Below are 6,617 nucleotides of genomic sequence, written 5' to 3' on the forward strand. Positions count from 1 at the left end.
CTCTGTAGAAAAATCTCCCTCTGCCTTCTTCAGAGAAGGAGACTGGTGATCACATCTAGAGCCCACCTGGATAAACCAGGATCCTCTCCCCATCTCAAGATCTTTAATCAAATCTGTAAAATCCCGCTTGCCATGTAAGGGAACATTCACAGGTTCCAGGGATTAGGCCGTGGATACTTTGAGGACCATTATTCAGTCCACCACAGCTTTCAAGTTCCAAGGAAAAGCAGTTTGTATCCCAGGGTTCTATACAAAGCCAAACTATCAAACAAGGGGGAGGACAAAATAAACATATTTTGTGATTCTTAATATTTACCACTCTGCACTCAAATTTAAAATCTTGTATATCGAGATGCTTCTATATGAAATAATAAAAACAATAATTTTTTAAATATTTTCAACAACAGAAAAACAAGCCAATTTAAAAATGGGCAAAGATTTGAACAGATACTTCTCCGAATAAGATATACAATGGCCAATAAGCACATGAAAAGATGTTCGGCATCTTTAGTCTTTAGGGAAATGCAAACCCAAACCACAGGGAGATACCACTTCATACCAAAAACAATGGCTGCCATCAAAAACTAGACAAAAAGAAGTACTGGCAAAGATAGAGAATGTGGAAAAATTAGAACCTTCATACATTGCTGGTGGGAATGTAAACTGGGGCAGCCACTGTAGAAAATAGTTTGGCAGTTCATCAAGAAGTTAAACATAAAATTATCATATGATCCTGTGACTCCACTCCTAGGTGTACACCCCAAAGAATTGAAAGCAGGGACTCAAACAGATATTGTACTCAAATGTTCATAACGGCACTATGCACAATGGCCAAAACATGGAAATAGTCCAAATGTATCCATCAATTGATTAACCAATGAAATGTGGTACATCCATAAAATGAAACATCATTCAGCCATAGAGAGGAATGAAGTATGGTTACATGCAACACACATTGCATACTTGAAAACATTATGTTAAGTAAAAGAAACCAGATACAAAAAGTCACATATTGTATGATTGAATTTATATTAAATACCCACAACAGACAAATTCAGAGAGGGAGAGAGGAGGGAAAGAGAGAGAGAGGATTGGTAGATGCCAGGGGCTGGTGGGAGGGAAAAATGAGTGACAGCTTAATGGGTCCAGGATTTACTTTTGGAGTAATTTAATGAAAGAGTGTTCTGGAACTACATAATGGTGATGCCTGAACAACATTGTGAATGTACTTAATGTCACTGAATTATACACTTTAAAATCATTAAAATAGTAAATTTTATGTTAAAGAAACTTAGGGAAGAGAAAAATAGTAGACACAGGAAACGATAGCAGGATAAGTTAGAATCAAGGAAAGCACAATCCAAATTACAAGAGAGCCCGCTGGCCCTGGTGTTTAGAATATTCCCTTTGAGCACTAAAGGTTTTGAGACATAGGATCACATTCTCTTTCTACAGATCTAATCCATCACTTGGTTCTGCAGTGAATATTTCTAAAATCAAAGTGTATAAATGGTATTTTATTGGGTTTAAATTTTTAGAACCAACCTATAGAGAAATCATGAAAGACCATTATAGGAGAGAGATCCAAGATGGCGGAGTAGATAAACACTGTGCCTACATCCTTCCATGAACAAATTAAAATTACCATTAAAATTATACAACAATCAACTTGGAGAATCATCTGAAGTCTAGCCAAACAGAAGTCTTATAACTAAAAATATAGAGAAGCCACGTCGAAACTGGTAGGAGGGGCAGAGACGCAGCAAAAGCCCCAAACCTCCCTGTGTTGGTTGAGAATCGGGGGATACCTTGGGGCAGAGGTTCCCCCCAGAGGAGCGAGGGACCCAGGTCCCCAAACCAGGCTCCCCAGCCCAGAGTACTGGTGCCAGGAAGAGGAGCCAACAATTCGAGGGGGATGAAAAGCTGTGGGAAACCCCGATGTCCTCTTAAACAGGTCACGCACAGATTTACTCGCTCGCTCGCAGGCACTCACCTTGGGCTCCAGCGAAGGGATGGTGACTCAGGGGGCCTCAGAGACATACAGAGGGCAGACTGAGGAGTGTGGCTGCAGGGGGAGCACTAGGGGACAGTCAGCATTTTCCCAGTGAGGCATTCTCTTCTCGTGCAGCCGACAGGTGGAAACCATCTTTTTCTTGTTGAGCCCCTCCCCACCCACAGGTCAAATCTGAATCTGATTGGCCTGGTGAGCTCCACTGCTCCACCCTGCTGACTCAGCTGGGATCCCACTCTACCCAACTCACCCACCTGGAGGCACTGTCTACAAGAGCAGTCAGCACTGCCTCCATTGCACTCTTTCTAGGAAAACTATCTAAGTCCACAGCACCAGGCAGGCAGCAACTGGCCTCAGTATGCTCTGAGACTTTTGCTGAGTTGCTCCAGGCTCAGCACTGGCACCAAACCAGAGTCCACATTAACCTGGTGACCACAGGTCTTCTCACTAGTGACTCCCTGAGATCCTGCCTCACTTAACTTGCATATCGCGTGAGGCTTTATCAGTGGCTAAACCTTAACGGAGTCGGCAGGTGGCAGCAGACCTCCAGGTGTCCTGGCTTTTTGCAGCTACCCCAGACCTGGTACTGGTGGCAGACATCCTCAGCTTGCAGTGTGGCCTCTCCCACACACCTCCAGGGTTAGCACAGGCAGAGAACAACTACGAATCACTTTGTAACTCCTACCAGGTAGCCCCTGGCTGGTCACATGCAGTGGCTGACCTGGGCCTGCACCAGAGATCCTCCCAAGAGGCCCAGAACCAACATACTTGGAGGTTGGCTTCAGACCACCACCCAATAAGCTCCACAAGTGGTACACAGTCTCAACAGGCATCAGAGCCCACTGGGGCAAATCCCACTCAGTGGGGTAGGCCTCCTGTCCAGCAGTCCATAAGCTGTGGATGTGGCCAAACCACACACAGCCTGAGGGTCAATCCCGTCCATTATATGCCAATAACAATCAAGGCTCAACTATAACAGGAAATCACACAAAACCAACACAAGGGACACACCCCTGGAACATGCAGAGCAGGTGACCAGGGAGAATGTGCCACTGGGCCCCACAGGACACCTACTACATAAGTCCACCTGGCCAAGACTGGGAGACATAGCAGATCTACCTAATACATAGAAACAAACACAGAGAGGCAGCCCAAATGAGGAAACAAAGAAATGCATCCCAAATGAAAGAACAGGAGAAAACTCCAGAAAAAAAACTAAACAAAATGGAAGCAAACAACATACCAGAGACAGAGTTCAAAACAATGGTTATAAGGATGCTCAAGGAATTTAGCGAGAACTTCAACAAAGAGATTGCAAGCATAAAAAAAAAGACATAGAAACCATAAAAAAGAACCAGTCAGAAGTGAAGAATATAATAACTGAAATGAAGAATGCACTAGAAGGAATCACCAGCAGCCTAGATGAAGCAAAGGATCCAATTGGTCATTTGGAAGACAAGGTAGCATAAAACACCCAATCAGAAGCGCAAAAGGAAAAAAAAATAAAAAAAACTGACGATAGTTTAAGAGACCTCTGGGACGTCAATCATAACATTCACATCATAGGTATACCAGAAGGAGAAGAGAGAAAGCCAGAGATTGAGAACTTATATGAAGAAATAATGACTGAAAGCTTTCCTAACTTGGTGAAGGAAATAGACATACAAGTCCAGGAAGCACAGAGTCAAACATGATGAACCCAAACAGGCCCACATCTAGACACATTATAATTAGAATGGCAAAGGTTAAAGACAAAGAGAGAATCCTAAAAGCAGCAAGAGAAAGGCAACTAGTAACTTATAAGGGAGCTCCCATAAGATTGTCAGCTGATTTCTCAACAGAAACTTTGCAGGCCAGAAGGGATTAGCAGGAAATATTCAACATGATGAAAAGCAAGGACCTACAACCAAGATTAATCTACCCAGCAAAGCTATCATTTAAAATTGATGAACAGATAAAGAGCTTCCCAAACAAGAAAAAGAACGGAGTTCATCACCACCAAACCAGCATTACAAGGAATGTTAGAGGAACTTCTTTAAGACTAGAGAAAAAAAGAAAGAGAAAACTGTGAATAATAAAATAGTGATAGCTACATGTCTATCAACAGTTACTTTCAATGTAAATAGATTAAATGCTCCAATCAAAAGACATCAGAGGGCTGAGTGGATAAGGAAAGAAAACACTTACATATGCTGCCTACAAGAGAATCACTTCTGATTGAAAGACATACACAGACACAAAGTAAAGGGATGGAAAAAGATATTTTATGAACGTGGAAAAGAAAAACAAACACAAGAAAATCTGGGGTAGCAATACTTACACCAGACAAAATAGACTTTAAAACAAGGGTATAACAATGAAACATTATTATAAAGGCTATAACAAGAGACAATGAAGGACCCAGTGATCCCATTTCTGAGTATTTATCCAAAGAAACCCAAGCTACTTCAAGGGGATATGTGCATCTATATGTTCATTGCAGCACTGTTTACAATGGCCAAGATGTGGAGGCAGCCTTGGTGTCTGTCAATGGAAGAATGGATAAAGAGTAGGTGTACATATATACAATGGAATATTGCTCGGACATGGAAGGGAATGGGTTCTTGCTATCTGCAGCCACATGGATGGACCTGGAGGGTATTGTTCTGAGTGGAGTATGTCAGACAGAGAAAGACAGTGCAATGTGATTTTGCTCATATGTGGAATCTAAAGAACACAATAAACAACAAAAATAGAAAGAAACTCATAGATACAGAGAACATATTGATGGTTGCCAGATGGGAGGGGGTTTGGGGATGAGTGAAAAAGACGAAGGGATTAAGAAGTACAAATTTGTTGTTACAAAGGGGTTGTAGGGTACAGCATAAGGAATATGTCAATAATATTGTAATAACTGTGTATGGTGTCAGATGGGTACTGAATTTGTTGAAGTGATAAATGCAAGGGGGCTGAGTGACAGCATGAAAAAAGTGGAGGAATTAAGAAGTACAAACTGGTAGTTACAAAATAGTCATGGGGATGTAAAGTAAAGCACAGGGAACATAGTCAATAATATGGTAATAATTATATATAATGCCAGGTGGGTACTAAACTAGTCAGGGGGATCATTTCATAAATTATATAAATGTCTAACCACTATGCTGCACACCTGAAATTAATATAAAATAATATTAAATGTCAACTGTAATTGAAAAATTTTAAAAGGGGGGGGGAGGTGAAAAGAAATAAGAGATCCAAATTTCCAGGTACACAACAAAAGTCATGGGGATGTAATGTACAGCATAGAAAATGTAATCAACAATATTGTGATAGCGTGGTATGGTATCAGATGGTCACTGGACTTATTGTGGTGATCACTTCTTTTGGTATACAAATGTTGAATGACTATGGTGTACATCTGCAACTGATATAATATTGTATGTTAGCTGTATTTTAATATACATCTAAAAACTAAAAAAAGAAAGCCCATTATAGTAACAGAGAGGATGCAAATGTTATAAAACTTGACAAGGTAAGAATAATTATTTAACAAGAATTGGAGGGTGGCCAGGAGACACAGAAGAAAGTGTAAGCATACTGATTTCTTTATTTTTCATAGCAGTGATCGATACTTACAGTCCAAAAGGAATAAGTCAAGAAATAGAGACTTAATATAGTGTTAAAAGTTACAAAATCAGTAAAAGAACTCAGAATAATACCATAACTACAAAATTCACTAAGGGAAAGGAGAAATCGAAGGAAGTAAAGTATGCTCAATTTCTCATCTTTCTTAACAGGAGGAAATAGATACTGTCTAAAGGAAGTAAGTCAAGAAATAGAATTATAGTATTTATAACTTCAGTTGTTGGTAGGCCCCTGGTTTTGTCTGGTGACAGACCCCCTTTTTCCTTGGGGATGACCCACTTGTGTGGTTAAGGCGAGGCTGACCTGTCCCTTTGGCTATGTTATAGTCACATGACCCAGCCTGGCCAATCAGAATCTTCCCTGAGACTTTTTGGCCAGCACTCTTGGGGAAGATACTGTCTTTCAGCCAGGGTTGTCAAGTTGGGATAATGTGGATCTGGGCCTTTCTGTGTTCATCTTCTTGATGCTGGGCATGTGTCTCTGTACAGACTGAAGCAAATCAGAGCTGATGATACTGAGTCCCTAGATGTGCCTGAGGTGTATGTCACTCAGATTTCTGTTATCTTACTCAGTGAATTCTCTTTTGCTTAAAGAAAAGAAAAGAAAAGAAAAGAAAAGAAAAGAAAAGAAAAGAAAAGAAAAGAAAAGAAAAGAAAAGAAAAGAAAAGAAAAGAAAAGAAAAGAAAAGAAAAGAAAAGAAAAGAAAATATGGAACACTGAAAGATCCTTCTTTAAGTTAACTTTAAGGCTAAAGTTAAGTGTGCTGGCTCAGCCATTTGGCTCCTGTGCTGTGTGGACCCATGCAATCCTCCAGGAGGAAGTAAAATTCACCAGCACTGAAAAGGAGTGAGAACAACAGTCCATGTGATGACCCTACAGCTTTCAGGATCGGGCCACAGATGGTGTTCAGGCTAGAACATCACCCGATGGGGTAATGATCATGGCAAAAATGTGACATTTGGACAGCCAGACTAAAGTCCAA

This window comes from Rhinolophus hipposideros (assembly GCF_964194185.1).
Source record: "Rhinolophus hipposideros genome assembly, chromosome: 11".
NCBI lineage: Eukaryota > Metazoa > Chordata > Mammalia > Chiroptera > Rhinolophidae > Rhinolophus > Rhinolophus hipposideros.